The sequence below is a fragment of the Dendrobates tinctorius genome, unplaced genomic scaffold (genome assembly GCF_039654945.1).
Source record: "Dendrobates tinctorius isolate UK_male_01 unplaced genomic scaffold, ASM3965494v1 ptg000347l, whole genome shotgun sequence".
Lineage (NCBI taxonomy): Eukaryota > Metazoa > Chordata > Amphibia > Anura > Dendrobatidae > Dendrobates > Dendrobates tinctorius.
The window spans coordinates 1,390,613-1,404,989 of NW_027362013.1; positions in this window are offsets into that span (position 1 = coordinate 1,390,613).

A 14,377-nucleotide genomic window follows, 5' to 3' on the forward strand; every position below is an offset into this window, starting at 1 on the left:
TGAAGGATGATCCCCATTGCCCACCAGTCAACAGGTCTTCCATAGCCTTGTTTCAGGATGACCTCTGGGGCTGTGTAATATAGGGTGCCACAGACCTGGAAACCAATGGAAAAAAAGATCAGATTGATGAAACTATACTGTAGTTATTACAAGTTCTCTCCATGAAAACACAAAGAAAGAAGATAGCATCAATGGAAAAGTTCTCTAGAAATGAAGAACGTAGAGAAGAGACAGTACTGTGATGAGTTTTATAAAGAACTAGCTGAGTTCTTGTAAGTAACGCCAACCTCACGGTCCTGGAACTCTCTGCTGATGTCCTCTGCTGATTCCTTGTAGATGTTGGTGTTTGATATCATTAGACCAAATTTTGACAGCCCGAAATCGGTGATTTTTATGTGTCCAGAAGACGTTATCAGGAGGCTGTGAAAGAGAAGATGGGTTTAGTCTCACAGACTGTGAGATAATAAATGATAACTCTCCCTCTTTACTACACTACAGGTATTCACTTACTTATCCGGCTTCAGGTCTCTGTGCACCACACCGTAACTATGCAGGTATTCCACACCAAGGACCGCTTCTGCAAAGTACAAGCGGGCCAACGGGACAGATAAAGGACCTCTGGTGCTTAGAAGGGTCCCACAGTCTCCACCTATAGAAGAAAGGAAATATGACCGGTGAGGGGTTTATACAGCAGATCACCACGATGTATGATGAGAAGTGAGTAAATGCTGTGTGGGGATGTAACCGTCCACGAGGACAAGTCTTAATGATATAAGAGGTGATAAGATGTCAGCAGACTGGGCTGAATATAATACAATGTACGTGTCCTACCTCCTACATACTCCATGACCATACACAGGTGAGATTTAGTGGGGAAGGAGCAGAGCATGGAGACCACGAAGGGACAATCTGCGATTGCTAAGATGTCCCTCTCCAGATAGGCCCATTCCACTTTCTGTGGAGTATCCAGGTTCAGCTTGGCCATTTTCTTCATAGCGAAGATCTGTTGTGATTCTTTATGGCGCACTAAGTGGACGGACCTGGAGAGAAGGAGAATCCATGGTTTATAATGAACCCTTATTAACAGTCTGTATATACAAGTCATTATATGATCTTTTGTACTAATGTTTAATACCAGCAGTCCGGCCATCACTAGAAATCCATGAAATAACACTACATAGATCACCTATGGGGGTCTGCACAATGCCACGTCTGCCGGACCCTCACCCAGGTCACATTATAGATGAGAGAATCTACTGAAACTCATCTTGGGCAGATTCACTATAACCGACCAGTAGATACGATTCAGTCCAAATATACTGTAAATTGGTGTAAATTGAAAGTTCTCTATTTGCTGGAAGAAGACGCTTATTATGTTCTCCACACCCTAAAGCAGAATAAATGGGAGTGAAGGAGTCAAGTCCTCCGTCCTCTGCGCCAGTCTTTGGTTGTCCTCCCTTCTGCTGCTGAGGTCAGTGATCGGACTCACATGGTCATGGTGGAGGGTGAGGGTGCAGATGTCATTGGCGTCAGTATCGTGTCACCCCTCACGTGACCCTGTGCAGCCAATCACTATTCTAAGCTTCATAATGGGACCCAAAAAACTCAGAAGATCGGTGCGGAGGACGGGGAAGCTGAGGTGGAGGTGGCAGCATTAGAGCAGATGAGGTCTAGGACCGGTGGGTGTAATGTATTATATCATCCCTTTCCTTACAGACTGATTTGTTACAGATCTGGTCGCTCAGCTGTATATAACTGAGCTGAATAGTGACATTGAGATGTGGACAGTGATGTGGACTCTGATTGTTTCCCTATGATAACACTGAATGGGCAGAGCACAGAGGCAGCAGCATTGTCATAGGGAACCCTGAGAAATGGGGATTATGGGAACAGAAATCTCACCCAAAAGCTCCACTGCCGATCAGTGTAGATGTCTCATAGTCGCTCATACGCGGCTCTCCTGCCGGGATCAATGATCTGATCACGTCCTAAAAAATAATAAGAAATTATATTAAGATATAGAAGCTGCAGGAAAACATCTCAGGATGTAAAATCTTCTCCTATATTATGTCCCAGCCGATTTGCACTGATGCGATGTAGGGGACGATACAAGTCGGACGTTCCTCATGGATGTAATATAAGGGAGATCCTCTATACACCGGTATTATTGTAAAGTGCTGGATAATACGAAAGATCACACAGGCAAGAACTTAATAGAAATCTGTCAGCAGGTTTTTCTATGTAATGTAAGAGCAGCATGTTGTAGGAGTAGAGACCCTGATTCCAGCTGCGTTACTTAATATGCCATGTGCTGGTATTTCAATAAAATCAGTGTTTTATCAGCAGAAGAATGTCACAAAAGGACTAGCTATATTGTGTCATGTAGTCCCATTGTTCTCTGTAACCCTGCCCCATCAATGATTTGCAGCTTTCTGTCTATACACAGTGTACACAGAAAGCTGCCAATCAGTGGTATGTGCGGTGTTATGCAGAGATCAGCATTCAGAGCACTGCTAGATCTGCAGCATAGAAGACTCACAATTTTTGCACCCAATAAAGTAAGTGATACATCGCTGGAATCAGGGTCTCTGCCCCAATACATACGAATGCTCTTAGATTGGGTAGAAAAGCCCAGGGACTGACAGGGAGTCCTGTAAAATGTAACACCAGATCTTGCCATATGTAACTGGTGATCCGTAGAAGATAGAGAGGATGAAGGTGCAGTGGCGTACCAGTCCAGTGGCGTACCAGTAAATGTGGCAGACTACGCATCCTGGATTCGGATACAGTTGAAAGCAATGATGGAAGTGGGAGCTGTCAATTGACAGTGGGGGCCCTGTTTCGGGGCCCTAAAAGAGTTTACGGGGTGATACGTTGGCCATTATACTATTTAGAAGTCTATGATGAGGCCATTATACAATATGGAGGGTTATGTTGGGGCTATCATACTGTGTATTAGGGTTCTGCAGGGGCCATTATACTGTGTGGAGAGGAGTAAGGGCCATTATACTGTGCTGGGGTCACTGTGGGGTATTATACTTTGTGGAATGGGGGTAATGTAGGGTCATCAAACTATGCGTCTGGATGTTGGTATCTTAGAAATCCCCGGGGTATCATACTGTGCTTAGAGGGCAACTTTGTCGACTTCTGCTATGGGGCCCATGATTTCTATGCATGACCCTGGATGGGTCCTTACCGGTTGATCCAATGGGCGGGTCGGACATTCTATTACACACAGGACTTCTTCGGCCAGTTCTTTAAGAAAAGCCAAATCTCCATTTTGATATTTTATTTCAGCCTATAAAGAAGAAAAAATAAAATCCTGAGATTATGAGAAGGGACATAATGGGGGCGGCCATTGTCTGTGACATCTGCTCCTCTCTGCAGATACAACGACTCCATATCTGGGGACTCGTCGTGTTTTATATTGGAGGAAAGAAGAAGCTTCTCTCCCACCATTATTCTCTGTGATTATGGAGAAGTTTTGTGCGGAGCGTCCGCCATTTACCTGGAGAAGTAATGTCCTGATGTTGTGACATAAATCCGTCAGATACTCTGACGTTAGACGACGTTGTCGGTGTTTCCTCAGGCAATCCCTTACTAGCTCCAGCACCAGCTGGTGAGTGAAGCTGAGGACGCCATCGGGTGGTAGAAGCACAATGTCCGGGCGATTATTGATAACAATCTCCCACAGTGCTTGTACCTGATGATTTTCCAAAAGTAATTCAGCCATAGTGAAAAATTGCAAATGCTCTCAGTCACTATAGAACCAAAAATGGCGCCGGTGACCCAGTGTACATTCTAGAAGTAGTGACTGAGCTGTGATGTCACAATGGCCAAGAATCACCAGTGATGTCATAATGGAATCTTGTGATAGAATCTTAGTGCTGAACTAACGCCAATGGTGAACATACCCTAATGATGCGCTGCGTCATATTATGGGAAATATTGGACATATTTTGCACCTCACGTGTTTTTTTCACCATAGATCATTTATTTCACTGTTTGCAAAGTTTACTATTAAAAACTGCTAAACCTACAGAGCGAAAAAGCAGCAAAATATCCTGTCCTAAGATATTAACGCAAATAGAAAATGACGGAAATAAAAAATGCCAGATAGGGAATACATATAAAATATTAGAAAGCTTTATTGAAAAACCATTAAAAAAAGGAATAAGAGACCCAAGCAGACAAAAAAATAAAACTAAACAGAAAGGATGGTATAGATGGCAATAATGGCTGCAATGATCCATGACTGCATATACAGGAGCTTCTCACAAAATTAGAATATCATCAAAAAGTTAATTTATTTCAGTTCTTCAATACAAAAAGTGAAACTCCTATATTATATAGAGTCATTACAGAGTGATCTATTTCATGTGTTTATTTCTGTTAGTGTTGATGATTATGGCTTACAGCCAATGAAAACCCAAAAGTCATTATCTCAGAAAATTAGAATACTTTATAACACCAGCTTGAAAAATTATTTTAAAATCAAAAATGTTGGCCTACTGAAATGTATGTTCAGTAAATGCACTCAATACTTGGTCGGGGCTCCTTTTGCATCAATTACTGCATCAATGCGGCGTGGCATGGAAGCGATCAGCCTGTGGCACCGCTGAGGGGTTATGGAAGCCCAGGTTGCTTTGATAGCAGTACCAATACCTGGTTTATAAACAACAGTATCACTGTGCTTGGTTGGCCAGCAAACTCGCCTGACCTATGGGGTATTATCAAGAGGAAGATGAGAGACACCAGACCCAACAATGCAGATGAGCTGAAGGCTGCTATCAAAGCAACCTGGGCTTCCATAACACCTCAGCAGTGCCACAGGCTGATCACATCCATACCACGCCGCATTATTTATGACTTGTGTTTTGAAACTGTTAAGCTGCAAAGCGCTGCGGAATATGTTGGCGCTATATAAATAAAGATTATTATTGTTATTGATGCAGTAATTGATGCCACAGGAGCCCCGACCAAGTATTCAGTGCATGTAGTATACATACAGTACATTTCAGTAGGCCAACATTTTGGATTTTAAAATAATTTTTTGAAGCTGGTGTTATAAAGTATTCTAATTTACTGAGATAATGACTTTTGGGTTTTCATTGGCTGAAAGCCATCATCATCAACATTAACAGAAATAAACACGTGAAATAGATCACTCTGCGTGTAATGACTCTATATAATATATGAGTTTCACTTTTTGTATTGAAGAACTGAAATAAATTAACTTTTTGATGATATTCTAATTTTGTGAGATGCACCTGTAAAGTAATAGATCAAGGGACATCGCCAAATTGATTTTGAATAAAGTGTATCACAAAGATCATTATACATGAAGCTCTATGGGCAGGAGCAAGTAACTTGTACATAGTTGGTAAAAGCCAAGTTAGCTGAAAGATGTGAGAAATATATAGGCAAATGGAATAAGATATCAGAAAGAAAAGGAGTCCACTGGCGCCAATACTCAAATGAATAGTGGTGTTAAGCAGCCTGCTGGGAGGACAGTAACCACCTATTGTGTAGTTACAATACACGTACAGAGATCTTTGGAAATATCCCCACGCGGTAACTCAATTTGTTTGCCGATATTTGATCACAGCAGCCACGAATCTGTTTTTATTCATGATTCAATCAAAATTTCTGGATTTTATGTCCTGGAGCTGGACCTTTCTTTTCTTTTCTGGACTTCCATATACGTCTTGGCAGAGACGTGTCCGTGCTCGGAGCTTTCAATCAGTTCTCATGAACTTACTAAAGGTGAGCTGAAATTTATCCTTCACAGTACTTACGCTCTGCCAATGTGACATGGCACCCTCAAACCATTCCAGCAAAATCTGAACTCCAATATGGCGCTTCTTCCCTTCTGAGCTTTGCACTGTGCCTCAAACATAGTATTCCCCCACATTTGGGGTATGGGCGTACTCAGGAGCAATTACACAACAAATTGTATGGTGCAATCTCTCCTGTTACCCTTATGAAAATGCTAAATTTGTGGCCAAAATAACATTTTTGTGGGGAAAATGTGATTTTTTTTATTTTCATGGCTCAAGGTTATTAGCTTCTGTGAAGTACCTGGTCTTCAATATGCTCACCACACAGCTAAATACATTCCTTGAGGGGTCTACTTTCCAAAATGTGGTCAATTGTGGGGGGTTTCCACTGTTTAGGCACATCAGGGGCTTTCTAAATGAAACATGATGTCTGTTAAGGATTCCAAGAAATTTTCAAAAAGTCAAATGACGCTCCTTCCCTTCTGATCTCTGCCATGCACGCAGAGAGTAGTTTTCTCCCTCATATGGGGTATCAGCATGTTCAGGAGGAATTACACAACAAATTTTGGGGTCCAGTTTTTCCTGCTACCCTTGTAAAAATAAAAAAGTTTCAAGCAATTTTTTTGTGAAAAAAGTTAAATGTTCATTTTTTTCCCACAATCCACAAATTCCTGTGAAGCATCTGAAGGGTTAATAAACTTCTTGAATGTGGCTTTAAGCACATTGAGGTATACAGTTTTTAGAATTATGTCACTTTTGGGTATCTTCTATCGTATAGACCCCTAAAGGGACTTCAAATCAGATATGGTCCCTAAAAAAATGGTTTTGCAAATTTTGCTGTAAAAATGAGAAATCGCTGGTCAACTTTTAACCCTTATAACTTCTTAAGATAAAATTTTTTTAGCTCCAATATTGTGCTGATGTAAAGTAGACATGTGGGAAATGTTATCCGTTAACTATTTTGTGTGATATATCTCTGTGATCTAAGGGCATTAAAATTCAAAGTTTGAAAATTGCATTCTATAATGCTGTAGATAAGCCCCCGGTCCGACCTGCAAGATAAGAAAAATAAGTTTTATTATACTTACAGTGGGTCTGTCCGATGCGGTCTGGTCTTATGGGTGTCGCAGTCCGGGTCCGGCGCCTCCCATCTTCTTGTGACGCCGCCCTCCTGCTTGATTCTTAGCTCCCCGGCATTGAGCTCCAGCACAGGCGTACTTCTCTGCCCTGCTAAGGGCAGAGCAAAGTACTGCAGTGCACAGGCACCGGGAAAGGTCAGAGAGGCCCAGCGCCTGCGCACTGCAGTACTTTGCTCTGCCCTCAACAGGGCAGAGAGTTACACCTGCGCAGGAGTGCGACACAAAGCAAGCAGGAGGACGACATCGCATGAAGATGGGAGGTGCCGGACCTAGACCTGCGACACCCATTAGACCGGCCTGCAATGGACCGCCTCCCCGGATGAGTATAGTAAAACATATTTTTCTTATCTTTCAGGTCGGACCGAGAGCTTATCTACAGCATTATAGAATACTGCAGATAAGGCTAGGTTCACATTGTGTTAGGGCATCCGTTTAACAAATCCGTTAAAAGGATGCGCTAATGCTTATGTCATTTTTGGAATCTTTAGCGCCATAGCGCTAACTGTATGCATTAACGCATGGTAACGCTCCGGTACCTAGCGCTACCATGCGTTAGCCCATACATTCCTATGCACAGTGAAAGGGTCCATTCGCTGTGTGTTAATGCCAACGCACCCAAAAACGCTGCAAGCAGCGTTCGAGGGTGCGTTAGGAAATAACGCATACTTGCTAATGCATGCCGATTTCGGCATGCGTTAGTATGCGTTATTAACATTGCGGTCAATGGCTGTGCTAACGGATGCGTTAGATAGTGTTTGCGACGCTAACGGAAAGCGCTAGCGGATTGACCCTAACGCAATGTGAACCCAGCCTAAGCCCTGAATGGCGGTGGCCACATTTTTATAGAGGCAAAAAGAGGTGACAGGTTCCCTTTAATTATCAAATCATAATAATTTTGTCTAAGGAGGTAATCACTACAAAATTAAAATGGCTGCCATCCTCTTAAACTGACAGAAACCTGTCCTAGAATGTGAGGACAGGTACCTGCGAGCATGTGCAGCAGGACGCTGCGCCCTCCTTCATGTATAGGAAGATGTGCTCCACTAATACTACTGGAGATCCCAGAGGTGCTGCGGTAAGAAAAGGCCACTAAAACTTGTGTGTGTCCTATCTATGTGATCTTACACTGGAGATACCAGGGTTCATTCAGAAAGAGGAGACTGCTCACACTGCTGTCCACCATGTCTATCTGATCTAATACTAGAGATACCGGAGTGCTAAGGTCAGAAGAGGCTGTCTATGGATTTAAATTTGACACAATCCAACATATCAATGAACATAATACTTTTTCTATCTAGAAAAAAGAACGTTCAAGAATGGCTAAATAAGGAGGCAACTCCCATGGAAGTATATGAACCTATATAGAAATGGAGTGTAACGCCAAAAAATTCAACAAGGCAGTTATATTATAGTATCAAAAATATTAACTCTTTATTAGTACAATAGCAAAACAAGTACATTAAAAAGTACAATCAAAAATGATCAGGGAAAGTGAATGACACAGAGGAATGGAATCGCCGCACATATATGGTGAGTACAATGGTACAAAGAATTGTCCAAAAACTGCCTAAAGACCCATGCCCATGCCGCAAAGTCTCACATATGGCCATCTATTAAAGCAAAGTTACTACCAAAAGGCATAGGGAATTCATACAGAGGCTTCCATCAACATGCTGTGTGCAAGGAAAATGGACAGAGAAAAAGTTAGTCACCAAACTTACCCATAAGGGAGGTATGTGTGCGGGGTGTCCAGTCCCCAGAGCCCCTACGCACGTTTCGCACTGGGCTTCATCGGGGGGCATATGTGGTGCTGTTGCGTGTGTGGGGGATAAAATATGTATGGCACAGGTGTCCGGAATTAGCATCGCCGCGGGAGGATGTGAGCGCATGAGAGGCCGGCCCCAATCGCGGAACGTCACTTCCTGCCATCATAATCTGTGGTAGGGACAAGGAGAGGTGCCACTCTCCTGACGTCATTGTCCCAGCCCAGATATACTGACGCCTTCCGGGACGCCCGCTCAAGACAGGACAAGCCGCGCATGCGCAACCCCGCGGCGGCCATCTCTGATATTGGCAGAGGGAAGGGCAGAATAGAATAACACGGCCTACAAGGAGGCACAAAAGGGAAAAGGAAGGGAAACAGGAGAGAGGGAAGGAAGGAAAAAAGGAGGAGAGTTCAACACTGATACCAATGGCCATACAAAACCACAATCTTCCACAAACAAAATTAACGTGATTCACCAAACCCACGTAAAATATGTTTAACAGCCATTGTGATTTACGAAAGAAAAAAACAACAAAACAATATTAAACATATGACAGAAAAGTCTAGATATATGCAATTATAACTATTAATATAAAAAGCACCATACATTGATATCCAAATGTGACCAAAGCACATATTTACTCATAAATAGTATAACATCAATTAGGGCATAGCCCATAATCAATTTCATTACTGATCTTTATATCAAAAGAGTGCAACATGTCATCTCATCTAATCAAGATACCATTTAATATGCTATATATCCAAACATTAAATTAAAACACAAAAAATAATAAAGAACACACAAATGGCTCTGCAAGGTCTGCAAGGAAAAAGGTCAGTATAAAACCTGAGAGAACTTTCTTCCCTCTTCTTAAACTCCATATCCAGCATACAAAAGGGTTCCACATAAGAGTTTCTCCACCCTCCACTCCACGATTCCGATTCGTGCACCCAGGATAAACCCCGCAATAGATACAAGGATTCATATTAATTGTACACTAAAAAAATTAAAATAAAAACAGCAATTAAAAACAAGAACGAAAAACACCTTATATATACATATATAAAAAGCCAGAAAGACATATTAACACTACAAAAAGGGGGCAAAGGATAATTTCTCATTGAGTCCATGAGGTGTCATGGACCCTAAAGTGACTATCCACCGACACTCCAGCTGGGCTAAGATCTTCTTATAATCTCCACCCCTAGTCCCAAGATGTACTTTGTCAATCCCTTTCACTTTAAATGTCCGTGGATCGCAATTATGGACTTGCTTAAAGTGCCGAGGGATAGTCTTCAATATTGCAATATCTGAGATCTCCTTTGCCACCCTTATGTCCCTTACATGCTCCCTAACCCTCATGCGAAGCTCCCTAGAGGTGAGTCCCACATAGATCAAGTCACATGCACATGTGGCATAATATACCACATGTGTGGTACTGCAAGAGATATAATTTGTGATATGGTATTCCATACCACCATCGGCCGCCTTAAAGGTGGTTGCCCTAACAATATTTTGGCAGGCCAGACATGAGCCACATGGATAACATCCCCACCTCTGGGGCCTGGCACAAAAAGGGTTAGTGGATTTAGCCACATAGTGACTTCTCACGAGATGGTCTTTTAAATTTCTTCCCCTTCTAGAAGTCAAAAGGGGTCTATCAGGTAGGATTCCCTTTAGTGTAATGGATTTAATAGCATAAATTGATCCCATGGGATATTCTACCAAACGGGCAGGTGACAGGCATTCATAAGGATGGGTCTGTAGGTCTTATGGTAAGATTTTATCAATAGTATTTTTTCCATTTGAATAGTGACAGTATATCTAAAAAAAACTTTCTGATAACTATATGTTTATGTAAATTGTAGTTAAAATTAATTTGTATTAAAACTAATAATTTCTTAAATGAATCTTACAATCTCGACCATATAAAAAATATGTGTATAAAACGTTCCCAGAGGGGCAGATTTGCACCAAGTCAGCGACCCCAATACAGTAGTGTTCAAAATAATAGCAGTGTGTTCAAAAACATGAGTTATGCACAAAATCTTCATACTAGTTTTTATTTCCAGCATAGGGAATATTGCACACTGTTTTCTAATTTAAAACATGAAGAGAAATGTAGATAATTTTAACAACTTTACTGAAAATAGCAAAAAAATGAACATTGTACTGTTCTAAAAAATAGCAGCGTCTGCAATTGTCTTTACAAAGTCACAATATGTATTGTTTTTGTGGATTTAGGATTCCTGTGAATCAGTAACCTAATATTTAGTTGTATACTCACACTTTTATACACCTGCTTCACATCTATGTTGCATAGAGTCAACCAACTTCTGGCCCCTGACAGCTGTTATTCCAGCCCAGGATGCTTGGACTACGTCCCACAATTTTTTGGTATTTGTTGGCTTTGCCTCAGAAACGGCATTTTTGATGTCACCCCACAAATGTTCTATCAGATTAAGGTCTGGGAATTGGGCTGGCCGCTCCAAAACCTCAATTTTGTTGGACTGGAACCAAGATTTTGCTTGTTTACTGGTGTGTTTACCGTCGTTGTCCTGGAAACATAATTGCCGGTAGGTCTAATACCTATTTTCCAGGAAGTCCCTCCTGACAGCACCATGGAGAATACCAAAGTACCTCCTCAGGGTGGGATTACTGCCTGGAGAACTTTTCTCCCAAAAGCAGTCTGTTAGCTAGATAACATGTCTAATTTGTAATGACTGCAAAATGTATTAAGCCTAGCCCAGGTTGAAGCCTTAAAAATTTGGTCTACTGATGCCCCCAACCCTCTTGGCCCAGGAGGTTGATACCACTCTAGCCGAGTGGGCTCTTAAAGGGAACCTGTCACCCCCCCAGGCGTTTTTAAGTAAAAGAGCCACCTTGTGCAGCACTAATGCTGCATTATGTCAAGGTGGCTCTTTTATTTAGCGTCCCTTCCACCGCCAAAATAAGAGTTTTTAAAATTAGTCAGACATACCAGAATTTTGACCAGGGGGCAGGTCTTTCCCCCTCTGACACCGATGCCTCGCATCCATCATTCATTTCCTCCTTATGTCTTTGCTCCGCCTCCTCTGTGTTAAATTCAAATGCTGGCGCCTGCGCTGTAATATATTTTCTTGGGCATGCGCAGTTAGCGTTGCCTGTTCTCTCACATCACTTCATGGCCTGGCTATCGCACCTGAGGTGGACGTGCTGCCAGAGATCCCGCCCCACAGTCGCTTATGATTTATTCACACTGCGGGGCTGAGTATCTTGGGCATGGGAGCTGCAGAGAACTACTGCACATGCCCAGTTTTTCTTCTCTCTATTCTTTCCCCCAAACAAGAGGAACAAGTTATAGTCCTGCCTCCAACTACAAGTGGCTTCTATGTAATCCTTTCATTTAATGGTACAATCTCTGCTCCTGCTACATTCCCTGTTTGCTGTCATCTAGTGCAACCTTTCATTTAATGGTATCTAACAGTGCCTACTGAATGTTTGCTAAATTCATTTGTTGCATTGAACTCAATACTTACTGCTGTCCAGCCATGTTGGGGCCAGTAGAGATGTTATCAGGTGTAAGGTGTTACTAGCATATGGATGTAGCCAGGCCCTGTGCCTTTGATTCTCACTCTCACCTGATCCTCTACTCAGTCCTATATATTCAGATGCCGCCTAGGGGGGCATGTGTGCGGGTCAGGCATGTGTGTCTCCCTGGAGCATAAGTATCTGAACATGCAGTTATTACTACGGCAGCTATTCTCGGCAGGAGTCAGGACCCCACACTACCTGTCCCTTTTGGGTATGTCTGCTGAGTAAGCCCTTCTTATTACTTGGACTTAGCTTTTCTTAACCTATCTTATTTCATCACCATGTTTACATATGCCCTCACATTGTTTGCTCCTTTAATCCTCACTCTCCTTCACTATCCCCAAACCCCAGCACCCTCTAACCAAATAATCATCTCCCCTTCCCTCTTCCCTCCCCACCTGACCTCCTCTGCTGAACTGCTACTCAATCTCAAATCTGTCTGAATGAAACATAAAACAAGCTGCCCACTCTCCTTCTCCCATCTGCTCTCCCTTTCTCTGCTTCTCCTCACTGCTGGTGACATATCTCCCAATCCTGGACCCCCACAGCTCATACCCCCCATTACTACCCCTTCCTATCACTCCCTATCTAATAAGAACTAACGCAATCTTTCCAACTTAAAACCTGTGCCATTGACACTCAACCCCCTGCTCCCTCTCTCGGGAGCACTTTGGAATGCCCGCTCCATCTGCAATAAGCTCCATGTGATTCATGACTTCTTTCTCTCTTGCAATCTTGCCTTCCTCGGCCTCACAGAAACATGGCTGACATCCTCTGACACCGCCTCTGCTGCTGCGCTGTGTTACGGCGGCCTCCACTTCACCCACACTCCTCGCCCTGCCAACAGACACGGTGGAGGAGTGGGTCTTCTCCTTTCTTCCAACTGCACCTTCAACCCAATCCCACCTCTTCCCTCCCTAATCCTCCCCTCTTTTGAAGTCCACTCTGTCCGCATCTACTCTCCCTCCAACCTCCAAGTGACTGTCATATACCGACCTCCAGGCCCGACCACTGCCTTCATTGACCAATTCTCTACCTGGCTTCTTCATTTTCTTTCAACTGACACCCACACTATCATCATGGGTGACTTCAACATCCCCACTGATACCCTTCAGTCAGCAGCCTCCAAACTCCTGTCCCTTACTTCATCCTTTGGACTTACTAAGTGGTCCTTCTCAGCCACCCACACAGACGGACACACATTAGACCTGGTCTTCACCCATCTCTGCTCTCTTTCTAACTTCACCACCTCCCCTCTCCCTCTATCTGACCACCATCTACTCACTTTCTCATCCCTGTCCTCCTCACCAGGCACCTAGGTCCAGCAACATGCGCACCCCCGCTGAAACCTTGCGCATCTAGATACCCACATGCTGACTCTATTCTACCACTGGCATCTATATCCTCACTCCATGACACACAGTGCCACTGCTTTCTACAATGCCACTCTCGCATCAGCTATTGACGCGGTTGCCCCTCTCGTTCATGGCAGAATGCGACGTATCAACAGACAACCCTGGCATAACAACACCACTAAAAAGCTCCGGCAAGTGTCCAGGATTGCAGAGCGGCGCCGGAAGAAAACAAATTCGCAAGATGACTTCACCACATTCAAACAGGCAACACTCGATTTCAAATTTGCCCTCACCTCTGCTAAACAGGCCTACTTCACAACCCTCGTATCTTCCCTATCTTACAACCGCAAACAGCTATTCAAAACTTTTAACTCCCTCCTCCGCCCACCACTACCTCCTCCAACCTCCCTCATCTCTGCCGAGGACTTTGCCACACACTTCAAAAACAAGATTGACCAAACAAGGCAAGTCTTCATCACTCAACCACCACAACACCTTTGTATACCAGACCAATGCCCAAACCCCATAACCTCACTCTCCAACATCACTGAACGGGAGCTTAGTCGTCTCTTCTCCAAATCGCACCTCACAACCTGTGCACTCGACCCCATCCCATCCCACCTCCTCTCCAACCTCACCACCACACTTATCCCATCCCTAACCCACCTCTTCAACCTATCACTAACGTCCGGTACCTTCCCTTCTGCTTTCAAACATGCCACAATCACGCATATCCTTAAAAAGCCAACCCTCGACCCAAC